Here is a 23,348-nt window from a genome sequence, read left to right as displayed (position 1 = left end):
AAGTTAAAGGGGGAAAATGGGGAGAAAGAATGCAATGAGCTCATATATGGTGTAAGTGAACGGTGTTTTTCATAAGTCCCACATCAAAAATTTATTTAAAAACAAAATAATGTAAATGTTATATAATATCATACATAAAACATTATTAGTAAAAGATGACATTTATTTAAAAAATGAAAGAGATAACTAGAAATATCTAAAGCATGAAGCACTTTATGTCTTTAATCTACAAAATGAATTTCATACAAAAAAATACATAATAAAAGGATGCAAAGATTTAAAAAATATGCTCAAAAGATATAAAAAAAACTCATTACAATGTAAGGAAAAAAATCAACAAAATGTAGGTTTAAACAAAAGAGAAGCAAAAGGAAAAAAAAAAGATCACAAAAATTATTATGGGTAAAAAAAAAGAATTGGAAATGTTAAAAAGAGATGACCTGATATATTGCAAAAAGAAAAAAGCTTTAAAAAGTAAGAAAAAAAATTAACGCAAAGAAAAAAGAAAGAAACAGAGAGAAAGAATGAATGGGTTTATATATGATGTAAGTGAATGATGGCTTTCATAAGTCCCAGATCAAATATATTTTTAAAAAAAAATCATGAAAAATTTTTATAATAACGTACATTTTATAAATATACTATAAACTTTATTAGTAAAAGATGACTTTTATTTAAAATGTGAAAAAGACATCTAAAAAAAATGTATTGCATTAAGCATTTTTTGAAGACATATTAAGCTACAAAATGAAGTTTTAAAAAAAAATATACATATATAATGGGAAGTGCAATGATTTAAAAAATATTCTGAAAATAAAAGAAACATTAAAATGTAAGAAAAAATAAACAAAATGCAAATTTAAAAGAAAAAGAAAAAATTAAGTTTAAAAAAGATCATAGAAAAAAGAATAGGAATTGGAAATGCTAAAAGGATGAGTTAATATTTTTCAAAAAGAAAAATCTTTAAAATGTAAGGAGTAAAATTGAGAAAAAGAAAAGGAAAAAAAAAATACAAAGAGAAAGAATACGAGTTTATATATGATGTAAGTGAATAATGGTTTTCATAAGTCCCATATCAAAAATATTTTTTTAAAAAAACAAAATACTGTAAATGTTTTGGAATGTCATACATTAAACACTATTCATAAAAATGAGTTTCATTAAATAATTGGAAAAGATATTATTTAAAATGAGTTTTGTAAAAAAAAGAAGTAAAAAAAATCAAGTTTAAAAAAAGCATAGATAAAAAAATAGGAATTGGAAATGTTAAAAGGATGAGCTATTATTTTTCAAAAAGAAAAAAGATTTAAAATGTAAGGAGAAAAATTAACCTTAAGAAAGGGGGTGGGGGCGAAGCTTTGAATGGTTGTTTTCAAAAGTCCCACGTCAAAAATATTTTTTTAAAAAAAGAAAATTCTGTAAATGTTTTAGAATATCATACATTAAACATTATTCATAAAAGATGACTTTTAAAAAATATATATATCTAGAATCTAGAAATATGTAAAGCATCAAGCTCTTTTTTAAAATATATTTAATATACAAATTGAAGTTTATACAAAAATATATATATAAAAGGAAGTGCAAAGATTTAAAAATGTGCTTAAAATAAAAAAATTATAATGTAAGAAAAAAATCAACAAAATGAACATTAAAAAAATCAAGTTTACAAAAATTATAGATGAAAAAATAGGAATTGGAAATGTTAAAAAGACGAGCTGATATTTTTCAAAAAGAAAAGATTAACAAAAAGAAAAAGAGAAAAAAAAAAACAGAGAAAGAATATAATGAGTTTACATATGGTGTAAGTAAATGGTGGTTTTTATAAATCCCACATCAAAAACATTTTTAGAAAAGAAAATAATGTAAATGTTTTATAATATCACACATTAAACATTATTCATAAAAGATGACTTCTATTTAAAATTTAAAAGATATCCGGAAAATGTAAAGCAGTAAGCACTTTTTAAAGATATATTTAAGCTACAAAATAAGTTTATACAAAAATATGGAAATGCAAAGATTTAAAAGATGTGCTTAAAATAAAAAAATTTAAAATGTAAGAAAAAAATCAACAATATGCACAATTAAAAAAAAGAAGCAAAAAAAAAAAATCGAGAGTTTAAACAAAAATTATAGATAAAGAATAGGTAGTGCAATTGTTAAAAAGATGAGCTGATATTTTTCAAAAAGGAAAAAAAACTTTGAAATGTAAGAAAAAATTAACAAAAAACAAAAGGAAAGAAAAGGGGAAGCTTGCAATGAGTTATTTATGATGTGAATGTATCATGGTTTCCTCAAGTTTTAAAGAAATACTTTAAATGTAGTTGATAATATGATACATTTTGTGAATATGATTAACATTTTTCATAATGGACGACTTTCTTTTGAAAATTGAAAAAATATTAAGTAAAATATAATATTTTAAGCACATCTTAAAGCCATATCTAACAAAAAAATGGATAAATAATAGGAAATACCAAGATTAAAAAGATGTGTTCTTATTTATGAAAAAGCTTTAAAATGGTGGGGAAAATCAACAAAAATTCCATGGAAAAAAAATAGAGAAAGAATGCAATGAATTTATATATGGTGTGAGTGCATGGTAGTTTCCAAAAGTCACACATCAAAAATATTTTTTAAAAAAGGAAAATAAAGTAAATGTTGTATAATATGATACATTTTTATGAATATGTGATTAACATTATTCATAAAAGATTATTTTTATTTAAAAAATTAAGAAAGAGAAAGAATGCAATGAGAAAGAAAAAATTTAAAAAAGTCAGAAAATTATCAACAAAAAAACACATTTAAAAAAAAGAGGAAGCATGTAATAAGTTATATATGCAGTGTGTTCATGGTGGTTTCCCCAACTCCGACATCAAAAATATATTTTTTAAAAGGAAATACTATAAATGTTTGATGATATGATAAAATTTTTATGAATATATGGTTACCCTAATTCTTAAATGATGAATTATACTTAAAAATTTAGGAAAGATATCAACATTATCCATAAAAACATGATACATTTTTATGAATATATAATTAACATTATTCATAAAAGATGACTTTTATTTAAAAATTGAAAAATATATCTAGAAAAGTATGAAGCATTAAGCTCTTTTCAAAGACATATTTAAGCTAAAAAAATGAAGTTTATATGAAAATATACCAAAATAATAGGGAGTACAAAGACTAAAAAGATGTGCTTAAAATAAAAAAAATACTTTAAAATGTAAGGAAAAAATCAACCAAAAAAACACATTAAAAAAAAGAATACAATAAGTTACATATGACTGAGTGTATGTTTCCTCGAGTCCCCCATCAAAAATATAATTTTTTAAAGAAAATAGTATAAATATTTGATAACATGATACAATTTTTATGAGTATATGATTACCATAATTTAAAAATGATGAATTTTATTTAAAAATTGAAATAGATATCAATAAACATATAAAGCATTAAGCACTTTATGAAGACATATTTTCAACTAAATAAAAAAAATCAAATTCAAAAAAATATAGGTAAAAAAATAGGATGTGCAACTATTAAAAATATGAGCTTATACTAAAAAAAAAAAGGCTTTAAAATGTAATAAAAAATCAACAAAAAGCAAAAGGAAGAAAAAAAAGAGAAAGAATGAAAGGAGTTACAGAAGGTGTGTTTGTATGGTGGTTTCCTAAAGTCCCACATCAAAAATATTTTTTTAAAAGAAAATACTATAAAATTGTGATAATATGATGCATATATGATTAACATTTTTCATAAATGATGGCTTTTATTTAAAAATTGATTGATAAAGATATCAACAAAATTATAAAACACTAAACTTTTTCATGAGATATTTCAGCTAAACAAAAAAATAAATTTTAAACAAAAAATATAGATAAATAATAGGAAGTTCAAAGATTTAAAAAATGTTTATATATAAAAAAGCTTTAAAATGTATGGAAAAATCAACAAAAAGAAAGAGAAAAAAAAAAAACAGAGAGAAACAGTGCAGTGAGTTATACATGGTGTGTGTAGTGGTTTCCTCAAGGCCCAAATCAAAAACATATTTTTTTAATGGAAATACTATACATGTTTGAAAATATCATACTTTTTTTTTGAACACATGATTAATATTATTCATAAATGATGACCTCAATTTAAAAATTGAGAAGGATGTCAAGAAAATATAAACATAAAGCATTTTTCGAAGACATATCTAAGCTAAATAAAAAAATGAAGTTTAAACCTAAAATATAGATAAATAATATAGGAAGTGCAAAGATTAAAAAGATATTCTTCTATTTAAAAAAGATTTAAAATGTAAGAAAAATTAACAAAAAGCACTTAGAGGAAAAAAAGAAAAAGAATGCAATTAGTTATATATGGTATATGTAAATAGTGGTTTCCTCGAGTCCTACATCAATCACAATAGAGAAGATTGGTGTGATGGTTATCCATAGAAAAGGAAGCTGTGTGGAGTCATTTTAATGCGTCAAGCATGTGGCTGCGAAACAATTTCATGGACAATAATGTAATATTATTTTCTAACCGAGAAATTCTTTCTTCTTAGATAAAAGTAGTGAACAACAATACAACATGACACAGACCATAAGGTATGATGTATTGGTTCCGTAACACACAAGATGGATGCTAACAGGTATCAAAAAATATCGTAAATCCACCCAGCAGTCAACAACAGATGACCCTCCTTTCGAAAGGATATATCATAAAATGTCAGAATACTTCGAAAATGACAGCAAATAACATTATATTCACTAGGAGTTCTGAATTAAGTAGTCAAACATTAACCAGAAAATTTAAGAAGTAATATATCAGTATTATGAGCCATAAACGAAGATTACCTGGTACCTGATACGATCAGTGACATCTTGAACAGATGGGAGAAGCCACGCAATGTCTGCCGCGGTCTGCCTCACTACCGTCATATTTTGCTGCCATTTTATTGTTTTTACCAATTCAAACGACAAGCATAACTAGAATTTCTAGATTGAGGATACGAGAAAAAACTACTAATAATAAGACAGTATACCTTCGAGCCCCTGAAGAATAATGGGAAGAGAGACAAAGATGCCCTCGGCAAGGCCTTTGCTCCTTTTGGCCACATTACCGAATCGAACGATCGCGAGACAGGAAAGTCAAGAGAGTGGGGATCAGAGCAGTCCATGAGGGATAGATACGATCGACGGCATGAAAGGTCAGAGCCTTGATGGCCGGAATATTAGGGTGAACGAAGCTCAGTCTCGTGGAAGAGGAGGCGGCCGCCGGTGGCACGACAGTAGGAGTGGGCATAGCTGTGGCGGAAGCAGATACGGAAACGGCGGTGAACGCCGCGAGGGTGGATATACAGGAACAGTATAGAAATTGAACGAGGTTTAATCGGTTCAGGAAATAAGATTTGAAAAAACAAGGATGGACTAGAGCAGACGAAGTCATCGTAGGAGATGAGAGTCGAACGAAATGTTGCAGATCACTGAGCACACGGCAAGAAGAAGAGGAGAGAAGACGGTTAACAAAACCAGGGTTTTGCCTTTTGGATATTAGAACGTTGGGAGAGTCGCCGTCATTCGGGTTAATTTTGAAGCCTTGGGGTATCAACAAAATAAAAATATATAATAATAATAAAGAAAGAAAGAATCGCCATCATTCTTTTCTCAACTGCCATCAATCAATCAATTTTAATGTTATTATTTATTAAGTTGAAAAAGAGACCAGATTTGAAATGGAAGGAGACAAAAATTATTATATTATTACACACACACATATATATATATATTTATACATATATTTTAACCGTCGAAGGAATCAGGGGCCCACACTAGCGCTCTGCTGTAATGCCTCCATGCTCATTGCGAATGAGAAAATCAAAATATGGCTGTTGAAGGATGCTCCCGTAATTAATGAAATAGATATGTTTGGATATGTTTGATAACTGAAAATTTTATTTGTTGTTCATAAATAACAATATTTATTAATTTATTAAATTAAATATTTATAACTGTTGTTTCATAACATTTTTATTTATAAATATAAATATAAATGATATAGGTATTATGTGTGAGTATGGGGAAGGAGCAATGGAAAGACAAGAATATTAAATTAAATTAAATATTTATAAAATTGTTAAAATAGGGAAATCATCAATAGTGTGACCAAAACGTTTTCAATGTGCACGTCGGGGATCACAAGGAACAAGCAAGGACGGATCTAAGGGCCCCATGTGAATTTTTATTTTTTAATTTTTCATACTTTTTACCGAAAAATTAAAAAAAAAATCTATTTTTGGCCCCACACTTTTATGAATTTTTGTCATTTTGGCCTCCATGAGTGATGCTCTGGATCGGTCATTGGGAAGAAGTGCACCTCCTTGCCGGTGAATCCAACTATTCCCCGTCCCACAAATGTGTGTGTGTAAACAAATATTGAAGTATTAGTTAAAATGGATTATAAATTAGAAAAGCATTGAGAGAAAATATTGGTAGCAAGATTTATAAAAGGAATAGTTATGGTACACGATCTTAAATTTAAATTAATATTTTCTTTTTTTATAACAATTATCATATAACAATTGCAGTGCATCAGACGTGCAGAAACCTAGAATATTATAATTACACTCTTCACATATGGGAAAATATTTTTTATTTTAATGTGTCTTACTTTTTTTAAAATATATATATATAAGGAAAGAAGCAAATACGCCTTTATATTTTATTTGAGTGCGCTCTGGTATCCTCTTTGAACTTTAAGTTTAAGATGTTGTAAGTAATTAGTATATTCTGCTAGATCTAACCTTATTAAGACCAGTGTTTTAAGACTCAAACCAACCGTTCCTCTAATACAAAAAAAACTTGGCTTGACTCACTAACTCATTAAAAGGTTGGACCATTTTTGACCTCTTTGAACCCAGCAATTTTGATAGAACCATAATTAATCCAGAAACCGAAATCGTTGGACCACTTTAAAACCATTTTTACTCTTATTTTAGTAATACTTTTTTATTTAATTTAAAAATATTAATGTCAATTTTCCTCTAGGATATCATAATGAAATTGAGTATTATTTGTTTCTTGGCATTATATGAATTAATTGCACAGAAAATTAAAAACTTATTTGCTTTAAAAGAGGAATAAGGTGAATAAAAAACTATACACATGAATTCACCAAAAAAAAAAACTATACATATGAAAAAAAATAAAACTCAATATGTTATAATTGAACAACTTTGAATTAAAAAAGATATTGTTGGTATTTTTAGTATTTTATTCATGTGTGTGCACCCATGCATGTGAATATTTTTTTATTTAATTATTATATCACTAGTTGAACCACCGATTTAACTAGTTCATCATAAAAATTGTAACCCACTAACTTTTTATTTTTTCAATCTGATCTGGTTTTTTAAACATGATTAAGATTATGTGTGCGTTTGAATTTAATTACGTTTACATTTCAAAAGTAAATTTTAACTTTTTGAATGTAAAATGTTGTTTGGCTTTCTTTTTTCAGACAAAATGTACTTTTTAAACTGACTTTCAAATACGTTTGAAATGGAAAAATTTGCAAAGCTACTCCCAGTTGCTTTCAAAACATGATCAATTGGATGGACATTTATTGCTGGTACCTAATTTGTTTATTGACCATGATGCCCCTCACTTTTGCAGCTGATACATATCACGCATACTCTCCTCTCGTGGTCCTCATTTGTGCAGCTGATACATCAGTGTTCTTCGTCCTTTACTGCTGCTCTGTGTCCGCCGATCGTCCGCCGTTTGGCCATCTCTTCTCCTTCTCTCCTTCGCCTTTCCTCCACCATCACAAATCCGGATCTCTTCCTTCCCTAAGCTTTCCTTCCTTCATCAACGGTGGCTGCATTTCACCGTTAATTTCTCCCCATCTCTTTCACGGATCAAGCTCATTTTGGGACTTGGGTGGCATTTCGGAGTTGAGAGAACTCCGACCAGCAGCTTTTGCAACCTGTGGAGTGCAAAGGTGAACATTCCGACCAGCTCGTGGAACTCCAATCCTCTTCTCCGATCTGCTCTTCGATCTGCAAGGTATGATAGCCTCCAAGCTTTTTTTGTCAGATCTGAAAATGGTGCTGCTTTGTTTTGCTCTTTGATGTGATCTGTTGCTTTTCTTGTTCGGACCACCGTGAAGCTCTGTTCTGATCTGTTTCTTTTCTTTTTTAGACCACCGTGAAGCCACTGTTCCAGCCCGTTTCTTTCATTTTTCAGACCATCGTGAAGCATTCCAGTCTGTTTCTTTTCTTTTTCAGACTAGTGTGAATTTTTTTAATTGCCTTCTTTTGCTAACTTCACATAACAAGAAAATATAAGCAAGCAAGAAGATTATTTATGACTGCATATTGTAATTATTCTGTTCCGGTCTGTTTCTTTCATTTTTCAGACTACCATGAAGCATTCTGGTCTGTTTTTTTTCATTTTTCAGACTGGTGTGATTTTTTTTAATTGCCTTCTTTTGATAGCTTCACATAACAAGAAAAAATAAGCAAGCAAGAACATTATTTATGACTGCATTTTGTAATTATTCTGTTGATCTGCTGATGTTCTGAAATATGACACGGTGTTTTGGAAATATATTTTGGTGACTGATCTATTAATTGTTCTATATTGCTTTGTTTTTTTTTAATTTCATTTTGATAAGAATTTGAGCTAATTTATTTTTTGAAAATTGATGAAGGGATGAGAAAGGCTACAAATTTTTAGTCAAACTTGCTTATTTTAATACATACTATTGAATTATATGATTTGAATTTTTGAGTGAGTGCAGAAATTATCTTATGGATGCTTTTGAATAACTGCCTCTTTCAACAAGTATATGTGGCTAAGATAACAAGTGATTAATTAACTATGATCGAATAATCTTTTTCTCTTTTTGTTTCCAAAAAAAGGATAGTAAAATTTTTAAGAAGGATAAAAAAGGATAGTAAAATTTTTAATATTTTAACTCTAAAATTTTTAATATTTTAACTCTAACTCAATTATGGATTTTTACTCCTCAAATTTCATGTGTATTGAGAATGTGATATTTTGATAGTAAAAATGAGTAAAGAGAAGGCACTATGGACTACCGAAGAGACCAAATTGTTTATTAAATTAGCTCTCCAGCAAGTTAAGAAAAATGAGCGTAAAGGCTCTACCTTATCAAAGGAGGGTTGGGAGGCGCTAATGCAACAGTTCAATGCTTTGAGTTCAAGAAGTTATGATAAGAAGCAATTGAAGAATAAATGGGACAATTTGAGGAAAGATTGGAATATATAGGACAAGCTATTGAACAAAGAGACCGGTTTGGGATGGGATAGTGAAAAGAATACTGTTTCAGCACTAGAGGAGTGGTGGAGTCAAAAGATTAAGGTATACAATTATACATGGCATGCTATACATTTCATATTTTATTTTATAGATATACTAGACTCAGTTCTTGTAAATGTGCAGGAGAATCCTGAGTATAGGAAATTCAGGCATAGACCACTTCCATATGCACAAGAATTGACACAGTTGTTCCAGCCAGTTGCAACACAGGGCACTTACATGTGGACACCTACGGCTGATGATCCACAAGATGTGTACAGGCCTCAATTGGATTTGACCAAAGGATCAGGAGACAGTGATGATATAAGAAACATTAATGGAGGAGCTCTCCCAGAAATTGGGCAGGTTAACTTGAATAATGCATACAGTGGTGGTACTAATTCAAGGAGCAAGCGAAAGAGAGGTGAAAGTGGTCAAAATAAAAAGGGAAAACGTCTTGCAACGGTGATGGTTGATTTAGTGAGTCGATTGGTGTCCACACAAGAGGATAGGGTTTCAACAATTCTTAATTCCATAGAGGGTGGAACAAAACCAGTTGACCAAAATGAGTTGGAGGTTGCAAAAAAACTTTATGGAATCGAGGAGATTGCTTATAATGAGGTGCTTCTTAGACAGTATGCTGTGGCCTTGCTAGATAAGACTGCAAGGGACATGTATATTGGGCTTAGGGACAACAAAAGAGCATTAGTGGCCTATTTGAGGTGTTTGGGAAAAAAATGAAATTAGATCATCTTAGCTTGCCTTCTAATGTTTTAAAATTTAGCTAGTGTCTTTCATGTTGTTAATTTGTTTTGAAACTGACTGTGTTATTTGACTCTTGTGTTATGTGTTTCTTACGTTAAGTCATGGACAAATAGTGTAATGGTTGTTTAATTATGCTATGCAGTTTTTATGGATGACAATACGCAATCTCGCTTATTACAATTACTTGTACATGCGGAAGACGGTGAGATTGAGGCTATTGCTGCAATAATATCCAATTACTCAACAACTTTATTGAAAGAGCCTTGTAGAACCAGTTCGCAATCAGGTCATGCATGGGTACAAGAAATTTTGCAAGGGCATCCTCAACGTTGTTATGATATGTTTCGTATGGAAAAAGATATTTTTCTTCAACTTTGTGACGAACTAGTGCAACATGGCCTACGTCCAACCAGAAGAATAAGGATTCATGAAATGGTCGGTATGTTCCTAAATATTGTTGGACATGGAGTGGGGAATAGGATGGCACAAGAACGATTTCAACATTCAGCAGAAACTGTTCACAGGCATTTTAGAAATGTATTGCATGCTTGTGAGAAGCTAGTAAAGGAATATATCCAACTAAAAGATCGCACTTTTCAAGATATTCATCCAAAAATTTTAGGTGATCCGCAATATTGGCCATTCTTTAAAGATGCCATAGGAGCAATTGATGGCACACATATCCCGTGTGTGGTTAGTGTTGAAGAGCAAGGGAAATATATTGGAAGGAAAGGTATTCCAACACAATATATAATGGTCGCATGTGATTGGGATATGTGCTTCACTTATGTCATGGCTGGATGGGAAGGGACTGCTTATGATACTCGTTTGTTTGACTATGCTCTCATAAGGCCGGACATGAAATTTCCACATCCACCCCAAGGTATATTTCATATTTATCTAATTTAAACAATTATTTTAATATTTTTTAGGATCTTATAATTTCTGTTTTTTATTGGTAGGTAAATATTATTTGTTAGATGCTGGCTATCTAACTCCACGTGGATATTTAGGTCCTTATAGATCTTATAGGTACTACCTCCCAGATTTCAAGCGTTCATCTGGATTTGCAAATAATAATGAGATTTTTAATTATTATCATTCAAGCTTAAGGACCATGATTGAAAGGACTTTCGGGGTTTAGAAAAATAAATTCGCAATCTTACGACATATGCCTAGCTATCCATTTGTGCAGCAAGTTCGTATTGTTGGTGCAACAATGGCTATACATAATTTTATTAGAAGAAAATCTGTAATTGATTCTGACTTCAGGCATTTTGAGGATGAAAATATGGTTAACACTATCGATGATACTGATGAGCCTGCATTTTCATCAACAATTCCAAATGCAATTTCAAGCATAGCTTCTGATAGAGAAATGAATAGGGTTCAAGATTCTATTAGAGATCAGATTATATATTATAGATCGAACCATTAATCATGTAACTATTCAATATTAATAAATGTTTAACTATTTATTACATAATTTTTTTCTAAAATTAAATTTTATTTTTTTATTCTTAATATTTAACATTTTAAATTTTATGTCATTTTAAATTTGTTTCACCTTTTTTTAATATATTACATTTGTATAATAAAAATTATAAATTATCATAAATCAATGTCCTTTTTGATCATTACATATTAAAAAGTACATTTGAAAAGCACAAATTTTTATTAATCCAAACAACTTTCAATTTGCCAAACTGACTTTTGAAAAAATATATCCAAACACAAATTTCGTTACAACAACTGACTTTCACGAAACTGACTTTTGCCAAATGAACTTTTATCAAACTGACTTTTGACAAACTAAAAACCAAACGCATACTATATCTTAAACTTAAAAATGAGGTGAGATATGATGGGTGGAAGATTTGAATTTCAATCCCACAAGGTACATATAACAAAGGTTTTAAAAATCCAACTAGATCAGCCAAACATTTTATTGGTTCAAGCAATTTTCCTTTGACCAAATTGGTTTGAGCATCTTCTACTATATATAATTATATTAATACATGCCGATGTAAAATTTGATTGGGCAAGGCTCTAAAAGTCCGTCAAGTTTAATTTGTAATGAGAAATATTTAATTGAACATGAAATGGAATCTTGGAAAAAATAAAGTTATTAAAAGTCTTACAGATATTGAGATTCATTTAATCTAACATGAATAGAATCTAGGAAAGCTACATATTCTTCGTCAAATTGATTTTTAATCCCTATGTGTTGCATAGAGAAGGTTTTTATTTCCTTTTCCCCTTGTGAAGGATGACAAGTAACTGAAAACATGTAAACATAAATGATTTATTGTAAACTCGCTCTATTCATAATTAAACAGTTACTCTCCTATAAAAGACATGTTTTGACCTACAATATACTTTTATTATATGGCAATTTAGGATTCCAAGACCAAAATCAAATAATTAGTAATAGATAATTACAAAAGGGTAAGATGTATGCAGACTGCATGACAAACAGAAAAAGAAGGTCGTATGGTAATTTTGGTCTTCAACACCTCTTTATCTCTGCAAATCCGTCCTAAATGAAAAGAAAGAAGTAAAAAACAAATAGGCTTAATGGAATTAACTAACACTTCTAGCAAATTAAAGTGGAAAGAATTTTTGGATCGTCTTAAAGTAGGATTTTTTAAGACACATTCCGTCACTCTTTGAAGCAACAAAAAATAATTAAAATTGATTCAATGCAAAAAATAAAGACAACCTCTGTACTCATGCTTGTGGCAAGAACCATGCTTCTCTGCCAAAGTGAGGCAAGTCACAAGTGTCAAAGAAGGCTTCAGTGTACCTTTTTTCATGAATGCCATTTTCAGAAATCTTGACCTTGATAAGATGTAGACGCACTTAAATTGTATCTGCACAGTTTAAATAATAACATGAATGAGTATAAATAAAAAAGATAAGGAACAGAATAAAGATCAATAATTTATAATTTATAATTAACAATATCAACTTTCAGAATCACTCCGTATGTGCTACTTTATTATATCTTATACCTAATGTGCCTCTTTCCAAAGAGAGGATTGGATTTCTTTGGAATTATAACATCTGATTGGTTTAAGTATTTGCAGTGAAATCAAGAAACAATCAAAATCATACTTTGAACATGATTTCCAATAACTGCTCAAATAAGCTTCGACTCTTGACATTTCTCATATCCGTAGGTATGTGTATATTCAGGGTTTGGTAGAATTATAGAAAGTTACATAAAAGAAGAGCCAGCTATCTTGATCCAGTAATTTTGGAACAATATTTACAGAAACAGTACGCAACAAGAAGCCTTTATCCCACTAGATGAAATCGGTTATATGAATTGCATGATGCCATTGTACTCTATTATTTATCAAACTTCTAAAAATGTTGCTAACTCAAAAGTCTCATTCAACAACTTCCAAAAATATTTTTTTTGACCTTCCTCTACCCTTCCTAATGGGTGTTGCACCCACTTTTTCTTGTATATGCTCATTTTGGATTTTATCTTTATGTGTATGTATGCACATTCATCTCAACATTCTTATCTCTGCCACTCCAACTTTATCCCTTGCTATCACATTAGAGCCCAACATTTACTACCACATAACATAGCTATTTCTATAGCAGCATAATAAAACTTCCCGTTGTTGTTGTTGCATGATAAAACTTTTCTTTAAGTTTATTAAGTACGATTACAAGTAATTCGTTTAGTCTTTCTCCAATTAAACAACCTAACTTGTGTGCTATATGCAATATTTTTATCAATTTTCCCATCATGTTGAATAATATTTACAGAAACAGTAGGCCAAAGCAAATAAAATCAGTTATGAAAGCTTGGTACTTCCTTGGATCAAACAATATCTAAGAGAAGTTAGAGCAATTGGGAAACATTAAAGACAAGTACTTTCTGTAAGCTTACCAAGACTTGCAAGATTCATGCCTCATCAAAAGGCTTATCTTAGATCCCCTGATTCATTATATATGATGAAAGCAAGGTGAAGGCTAATCTTTACGTAGGAGCCCATAACCCTAAAATAAACTTTCAGGTACTAAATTCCCTTAACTTTCAATCTAATATAGGAGAGGCAGTGAAACAACCTATCTCTTCATGATACAAAATTCTATCACAAAACTGGCTGTCAGTGCAATACAATATTCTTGATGTGAATCTCATTCACATGAAGGCAAACAATTAAGCATTTCTGATTAGCTTGCCAATGCTTGCTTTTGCTGTTTCTTAGTTGCATCATGAATAAAGTGAATGCATGTAAGGACGTTGATTTACTGTCCCTATTATTTGTCAAAAAACAAAGCTTCTATATAAGATATTTTCTTAAAGGTGCTTAACATAATAAGGTGGCATAACAATTCATTCTATGCTATTGAAAAACAGCATACAATTAGTAGAGCAAAACAGAAATTCATTGATGAGGAAAAGAGGTGAGTATAAATTTACCTATCAGGAAAGAATTTCAAGTTCTCTTGACCTTCAGGTCCACAGGAATTGAACCAACTTTTTGAAGATAATTTGCAGGGGATGACACCAGCTTCTGCAAAGGCTTTAATTACAAATTGAGAGAAAGAGGGGGGGGGGTTAAAATTATTAAACTTCTGCCCGCAGAAAACAGATTTTATTCTAGGAGTAAAGACCAATCATCCTTTACCTTGGATGGCCGCAAATCTGGGTCTTCAACCTTGATACTGCGTTTTAGATACATTAAAGACAAAGAAATCCATTTACAAAAAAATCACAGAAATAGAGAAGTTTCAGCTCTAAAGCATTTCCAACTACAAAGTCATGTTCATGCTTTTGGTTAGACACTGACCATTCCAGAAAAGAATTTGATTTAACCAGTCATCTTGCAAATTCCTTTCTGGTGCACAATTCATGAGCCTCCACACGGTCATCTTCAATTATCTATACAAATAAATAAAAACCAGAAAACTCTTGCTATGAAGTCAAGCCCTTTCAAAAAATATAATAATATCATGAATGAGCACATACGTGAAAAAGTGAGGGTGGCACCTATTGAGGAAAAAATGGTAGAAAATCGGTTGAGATGGTTTGGGCATGTACAAAGAAGACCAAGGGAGGCACCAGTGAGAAGAGTGGAACATATAACTTTGAGTCCGATTAAGAGAGGTAGAGGAAGGCCTAAGAGAACACTCTTGGAAGTTGTTGAACGTGATCTCTTAATTAATAATATTTCTAAAAGCTTAATAAATGATAGAGCACAATGGCGTCTTGCAATCCATGTAGCCGACCCCACCTAGTGGGATAAAGGCTTGTTGTTGTTGCATGGAGTTTCACAGCTAATTACTGGAAGTTGGAACAAAAAATTAAAAATAAAAAAGCAAGTAGGCATAAACTAAGTTGATATTCCAGATAGGAAGCAAAAATTCATGGAAATCGTATCTTTATGAGAAATCAAAAGTGGTAAAGTACTTTGCAATCTAAAAATATTCATGGGATATGTGCATGTAAGCTAAAAATAGTTTAAGACTCTGGACAAAAGAACCAGGCAGTCTAGATGACACTAAAAAATAATCCTGTAATTGCATATCAAAACAATTTAGGGGGATACTGCCAAAGAAAAACACATTCTTTATCAATAGCAACTAATGCTTAACATGACATGGACCAATAAAATTTTATGTCTAAATCCTGGGATATACATACCTACACCTCTATAAAGACCACGAACTCCCCCTTCCTTGTAGCACTAGAAGCACACTTTTAATTCCATTATGTGCTGGTTGAGAAAGAACATCTTTCATGTCGTCTCTTATACTTCTTCTTGCGTGTACCACCTATAATATTTTGACAAAGACTTCGATTGTATGATGCGAACAATTCATCCTTAAAAGACAACCTCTACTTCTAAAGCACTAAGAAATGGATATAATACCACTTACAGAATAAATTTATGAAATAAATGGTACGGGTTCAACTAATATCAAGGTAGAAATAAGCTGTTACACACGACACATGAATTAAAACAAAAATCTAAGGTTGATGCATGTGCATATTTTAAGTGACTTACAAAGGGTTAGTAGAGAATTACAGAGAACAGGACACATTCCATTCAAGAGGATTAAGTTGAAACATACTAATAAACTGTCCTAAATATAAATGAATCTTTAAGCCGACATTCTTTAACATGTTATTGAATGCATTGATACTCATAGTTGACTGTGTCACCTTTTGTGAAATAAGCCAAGGGCCATAAGTATTTAAACAGTAAATATCATTCGTGTTCTTTCTGATCTATTTCTTATCAAGCTAAATTTTATGAAAGTCTATCCAGGCATGCTTTAAGAGTTCTACAAACACCTGACACCATGACAAATTCTTTGTTGGTCTACCTTGGAAGTTAACACAAATGTCTTCCTTTGTCACCTCTTCTTTTCCCCATTTGAAGCAGAAGAAAAATATAACGAAATAAGGCATTTACAATATGAAATTGAATATGGATTTGCAAGAGAGTAGACATCTAGCTCAAATGTTTTCAAATGGGTCAAAATGTTTAGCGGAGATCCCTACCTGATAAGCGAGTTTTGTACAAGCAAAGTCCAAAGGATATGTACATAAAACTGAAGTGCTTCCAGAAAGATCGACAACAGAACCTGATCCTAACACTGGACAATTCTGCAAGATCCAACATTTGTACAGCTCATATGTCATAAAATGCAAGGCAGCATAATGAATAATCTGAATAACTTGCTCCATTTCCTCCGAAACCACCAAATAAGCATATGTAAACCATAACTACAGAGTATCTGTGGACCAAAGAAACATAAAAAACCATAACTACAGATTTACACAACTTATTTTACCATTCCAGGGATCCATAGATTCACGGATCAAATGTTAGCCCTTCATATTGCATAAGGTTACCTTTCCTGCTCAGAGTAAGAATGTAACAAAAATAATTTCAATAAGTGAATTACAATGTTTCAAATAATACTATGTTTACGCTGAAAATGTCAACTTATATTTAATTATTCCTAAAGCTTGTAATTTTGCCATTCAACTCAACTCTCTAATTACATGCTATTTAACAATTTTGAATTGTGTCCACAAATTGTTCATCTGAAGTAGAAATACATACGAAGAAGATCAACAATCTTTGGCCAAGAACTTTAGGGGCTGTACTTATTTGGTCAGTATGAATAACCACATCTTTTTCAGAGACTTTATTATTTTGAGCCTTCATGTGATGGTATCTCGTGACAGTTTGTTCCTCCTCCAAGTATGCAAGATGAAGGCCACATGGACAACTAGAAATAGATTGGGAGTGTAGGTCTGCAGTCACCAAAATTACTGATTGAATAGAAACAATTGCAAACATGTATTCTGGCTTGGAAGGCAAAAACTACATTCTGCAAGGGTTGAATACTCGGTTCAATTTGATTGACAAGTACTGAAAATTGTTGAGGCATTGCCTGAATGAAGTCATATACATATAGTCCTCGAGATTGTGGAGGCAAGTCATAATGCCTGGAGTAAACCAATTATAAGCTTTGATTGCAATATCATTCGGATGATATTGGGTCTCTCAAGAAAAATGGAAGTTATAGTTACCTCACATGGCCCCATCGAAGATATACACAATGACACAGATAACAAATGACTCCATGTGATAAAAAGTCAGCATTGATTAGGAAGCTGAGCATATATTCCTGAATTAGCGCTGCATCTCCCAACCATCATCTTCTTGTACACTGCAAAGGCCTGGTCTGAATTGCCTGAGATACTATATCCTCGAACGAGAGCATTGTAAGTGATTAGGTTCAAGATCCGCTTATAGTAGTTCTTCATAAATCATTCCCGCTTGGTCCACCATACCAACCAACCTGAAATTAAGAATCAGTGAACTGTATGTGTAAAGATCAGGAGTGATGCCCCTACTCTTCATTTCACTGAAAAGAGAAACAGCATCCTCCAACCTACGCGACCTTCCAAGACCATTGATGATAAGATTGTAAGAAACTGAGTCAGGATCAAGGCCAATTAGCTTTAGTTCCTCAAAGTAGTGCAGAGCATCATCAATTCTACCTACCATGCACAGGCGCTCTACAAGAATGGTGTAAGACTTCAAATCAGGTCTTATTCCTTCTTTAACCATCCTTTTGAACAAATCACACGCTATTCCAATTTTACCTGCTTTCCCAAATCCATTAATAAGAATATTGTAAATTGCACAGTTTGGCTCACATTGGTAGTCTGTCATATCATCAAAGAGTTGCATCACTTCCTCCAACCTTCCAGCCTTCAAAAGACCATCTATAAGAGGGCCATATGTACAAGGAGTGGGAGAGAAATCAGCACTTACAAGATCGTAGGATACATCTAATGCTTTGTTCAAGCTATTAGATTTCACAAGGGCAGAAATGATAATATTATGGGTTACTGCATTAAGCTTGCAACCCCTAGAAAGCATCTCCTTGTAAAGCTCAAAAAGTTCATCAATCTTCCAGGATTTCCCAAGAGCATCAAGCAACAAGTTATAGGTAAAAATATCTGGCCCACAATCAATATTTTTCATCTCAGCATAAAGATCCCAGGCTTTTTCATTGATATTACATCCCAAAAGTCCATCCATCAAGCAATTATATGTTTCCAAGGTTGGGTGAATTCCCAAGGCTTTTGTGAATTTGTCAAATAAATTTTGAGCATCTATGGCCTTGTTTTGCTTACACAGTACTCTGACTAGTGGTAAAACTATAGTCATTTTGGCAAATCGAATTGCATACCAACTTTTCAGCAAATAAAATGGCTTTTTCTAATTTGGTTTGGTTTGAATTAGAATAGCATCCATTAACTCTTCCCAGAATTGTTTGCATGTCTGTAAACAAACCTTGTGTGTGAATTACATGACAATCTTACCTCCCATGCCTCAAAACACCAGGAAGAAGGGTGCACAGAGTTACTTCGTCAGGGTATAGAAATTTCTTCATCTGATGGTAAAATCAGAACGCACCATCTGTTCTATCTTCTTTGATCAGATGATGGAGTTATAAGTCACAACATCAGGAAGGCAATTCTTGTCATTTCATACAGCATCTTCAAGGCCAAATCAATCACGTCATTCTAGCAAAGACAATCAAGGATTGTGTTAAAAGTTACTATGTTTGGGGGATATCCACATTCTGTCATACTTTCAAACAATTCAAGTGCCTTTTGAAGCTTTCCCTCTTTCCCCAATCCAGCAAGTAAAGTGTTGTATGTCACAACTGTGCGAACAAGCTTCATATCATTCATTCTCCCAAACATTTCCCATGCCTCATCACCCTGATCAGCCTTGTAAAGTGTGTCAATTAAAGAATTGACTATAATTACATCAGGCTCACACCCATTGCCCATCATTTCAACCAGAAGCTTTAAGGCTTCATCTATTTGCCCCACTTTGCTATAGCACTTCATCATTGTATTACAGGTATCTGGAGCAAGTCCACAATTTTGAATCTCACTGAATATTTCCTTTGCTTCTCTAATCCTACCCATTTTAGCAAAACTATATAAAGAAGCATTAGAAGCTACTATACTTGGCAAAATTCCACTACATTTCATTTTCGTATAAGTGTCAAGAGCATTTTCAGGAGCACCAGACTTTCCATAATAATCAATGAAAAGAACACATGTATAGGCAGTAGGTTCAACACCCAAAGATTTCATATCGTTGAAAAGCTCCAATGCCTCATCCAACCTTCTCAACCGCAGAAGTCCTGATATTAGAGTGTTGTAAGTATGAAGATTTGGAAAATTTCCTTTAGCACTCATGACATCCAACATAGCAAAAGCCTGATCAACATTCCCAGATTTGCATAAAGCATCAATAAGTATGGTATAAGCAGCCACGTCAGGAGCATAACCTTCAGCTTCCATCTCACTCCAGAGTTTTTCACTGCACCCGAGTCACCATAGTCACTGAGCTTGTCCCTTAAGGCAGTGTAGATTATTCGATCAGGCTTGTGACTGCTAGTTCTCATCTTAGTATATAACTCCGTGGCATTATCAAGTTTCCCTGCAGCACAAAGCGCATCAATTAGAACTGTGTAAGTAACAACATCTGGTCCACAGACATCATCTTCCATTTTCTTCAAAATCCCATAGGCATCGACAATTTTCCCAGCTCTCCCAAGCACTATAATACATATAGTATATGTAAAAAATATTTGGCTTCAAACCCAACGTTTCCATCCCTTCCAATAAACCCATTACGGTACCAGTATCCTTTCTCTTCCCCAAGGCTACCATTAGTGCTGAGCAGGTCTTTATGCTAGGCTTTATTTCTTCTGTGACAATTCTTCCATAAACCTCCAAAGCCTCCCTACAAGAGCCAGATTGGAGCAGTAAATGGATCAGTCCGTTAAATGAATATGCATTCAAGACAAACCCAGCTTTCCTCATTTTTCCAAGTGCAAATGGTGCTGGCCAAATCCCCCCTTTGACAGAAAGAGCTCCAAAAATGATCGAGTATGTATTCAAATTTCTCTTGACAATCCGCTTTTGCATCAAGTCGAAGACAAAAGCCATATCCCCAATCCTACAGTGAATCCTTAAGAACTCAAGCATGTAATTGCACGCTTCGGTCGTATGCACAAAATTAGGCAACTGGGCAACTGAGTTAAAGTAGGAAAGAGCAGAATTAGGTTCCGACATCGACTTGAGAACGCTCATAACTTCTTCAGATGACACTTTTTCTCTTCTCTTCTCATTTACCATAACCACCTCATGTGAACAACTCGTTCCAATGCCCACTTGCTTTATTCCATGTTTCTTCCTATTCATTGGAGAAACACGGGGTAAAATCTTCATATTTACACAATTGCTCCGTCTCGACCACCCATTATATTAAAAACGTAGATATTACCATCCGTCAAGGCACAATCATAAGATATACTACTAAGACACATGCTTGAGCAGAGGATTAGGACTGCCATGGAAACGCAGCAGCAGCAGCCGTAGTAGTAATAAGGGAAAATCACAACAAATAAGGATGGGGTCCTTTTCCGTAATTTAAAAAATTAATGCTTTGACAAGGAGGCACTAACCTGGGCGTGAAAGAGGAAGGGAACAGTGAACTCAGGCTTCCACGAACTGAAGATAGATATTCGGAATAATCGTCCGCATAGGTAGGGGTGTTCAGTCCGGACCCGTCCCGATTGGCCCGGTATCGTCCCGATCATATCGGGACGGGTCTTGTCCCGGCCCGAAACTAATCGGGACGGGACTTTACGGGACGGGACAGGAAAGAGGTTCGGGACGGGACGGGACACGGGATTACCATCGGGACGTCCCGTCCCGTCCCGAATATTATATATATTATTTTTTATTTTAAATATATTAATTATATTAATATAATTTATACTTATATTAATTATATCAATTATAATTTAATACTTACAATTCTTATTTAAAACTAAAGTTTTTTTATATTGATAATTTTAATGGCATGAAGTAAACATGGCGATATCTTTCTTTATAATATATTAATTATATTAATATAATTTATTTTTATATATATCTATTTAATAACTTTTATTTACAACGTATTTTTTGCTTATTTTTAGAAGAGTAATTAGCTTAGTACATCTTCACTAAAGTAGAATAACAATGATTTGATGTTATGTTTGACTTGTCTGTTGTTACTAATCTTACAGTGTAAAGATCATTTGTGTTTATTATTATAATGTGTAGTTATGATTAATATAATTCAATAATTGATTTTAAATTATTGTTATTTATGTACTTGTGTTGTTTTGATTTTAAACTTAATAAATTATATGATTTAAAATTTTAATGAATGTTATTATCCAGATCTTTTTTCAATATTATTTCATTTATCGGGACGGCGGGACGTCCCGATCTTGTCCCGGTCCCGTCCCGACTCTTAACGGGACGGGACGACTTTCGGGACGGGACGGGACACGGGACTAAAATTCAGTCCCGATCTTTTTCTCGGGACGGGACATGGGACGGGGGCGTCCCGATCCCGTCCCGTCCCGTGAACACCCCTACGCATAGGTTTCGATAAGCTTTTTACATTTTGGAAAAGTTCTCCACGATGTTATTGGGAGACAATTTCATCTTTTGGACTCGTGTGGGTAGAGCCAGATATTCGGACAGACCGGGCTCGGCTCGAATAGGCCCGAATTTAAAAAAGCCTGACTTTTTAAAAAGTTCGAATAGTCAAATATAACTCGAATTTTTTCGAGCTTCGGGCAGCCCGAATACCTGAATTTAATTTTTAAAATTATTTTTAATTATTTTTTTACTTTAAAATTAATTATTTTATTTTATAAAAAATATAAAATACATTTTTAAATACTTAAATGATGTCTAGGACTCAAATATATGATATTTTAGTATAAATGATCTAAAACTTAAAGAATTAACTAATATTTATTATATTTTATATTTTTTAAAAATATAATTGTTTTATTCGGGTATTCGAGCCAAGTCCGAACCCGATCAAGCTTAGCCTGAATTTTTTCGAGTCTATTCGGGCTGGCCTGAATAAGCCTGAACATAAAAAATATCCTTTTTTTTAAACCCAATCTTAAAATTTTTCAAGTTAATTTAAACTAACCCATCAGATTTAATCCAAATTACCGACTCTACGTGTGGAATGGCTTCCTTCAATTTGTGGACCTAGCTTTTGGGTCTGCTGTCTGCTGTCAACCACTCGTCTCCCTTGCAGCGGGTAACTCTCTCACACAAGACTTTTTACGTAATTTTCCCAAATACATAATTTCATGTTTTATATTTAATAAATTGAAATTATGTTTATTCTTTACTTAGGATTACTGAAATTTCGATTTTTTTTTCGAGTATAAATTATTAATTCACAAGTTTTTTTGTATTTATAAATAATAAAATAAAATTATATTTATTCTTCACTTACAATCACAACTTCATAATTTACAAGTAAAAATATTTAATTTACAAGTTATATTTCATATTTTATTTTGCTCAAAAAAAATTTATATTTCATATTTTGTAAATATAATTGTATTCTCTTTTTATATATAATTTGATGTGTAAACAATTCGGTTTCAAACGGGCCAAAATCTAAAAAATTATAACTATACGCTTCACATGAGGGAAAAACCATAGATATTTTTTTTATTTTAATCCGTCTTACCTTTTTATTTCAAGGAAGGGCAAAAAAAAAAAAGGAATCTTTATAAATTATTATTTAACTGGGTACAATGCAACTATCATATTTTAAATCTTGGTTGAACACATTATATGTTATT

At 32.1% G+C, this 23,348-nt stretch overlaps 1 pseudogene; it reads right to left on the bottom strand.

The window, feature by feature from the left end:
- Window positions 1-12,380: 12,380 nt before the first annotated feature.
- On the bottom strand, window positions 12,381-21,217 carry LOC129290824 (pentatricopeptide repeat-containing protein At4g31850, chloroplastic-like; annotated as a pseudogene).
- Between the last annotated feature and the right edge of the window lie 2,131 nt (window positions 21,218-23,348).

The sequence above is a fragment of the Prosopis cineraria genome, unplaced genomic scaffold (genome assembly GCF_029017545.1).
Source record: "Prosopis cineraria cultivar Desert tree isolate PC_DT_omini unplaced genomic scaffold, ASM2901754v1 PC13, whole genome shotgun sequence".
NCBI lineage: Eukaryota > Viridiplantae > Streptophyta > Magnoliopsida > Fabales > Fabaceae > Prosopis > Prosopis cineraria.
Note: the sequence above shows the minus strand (reverse complement) of the source record. Positions and strands in the feature narration are given on the sequence as shown.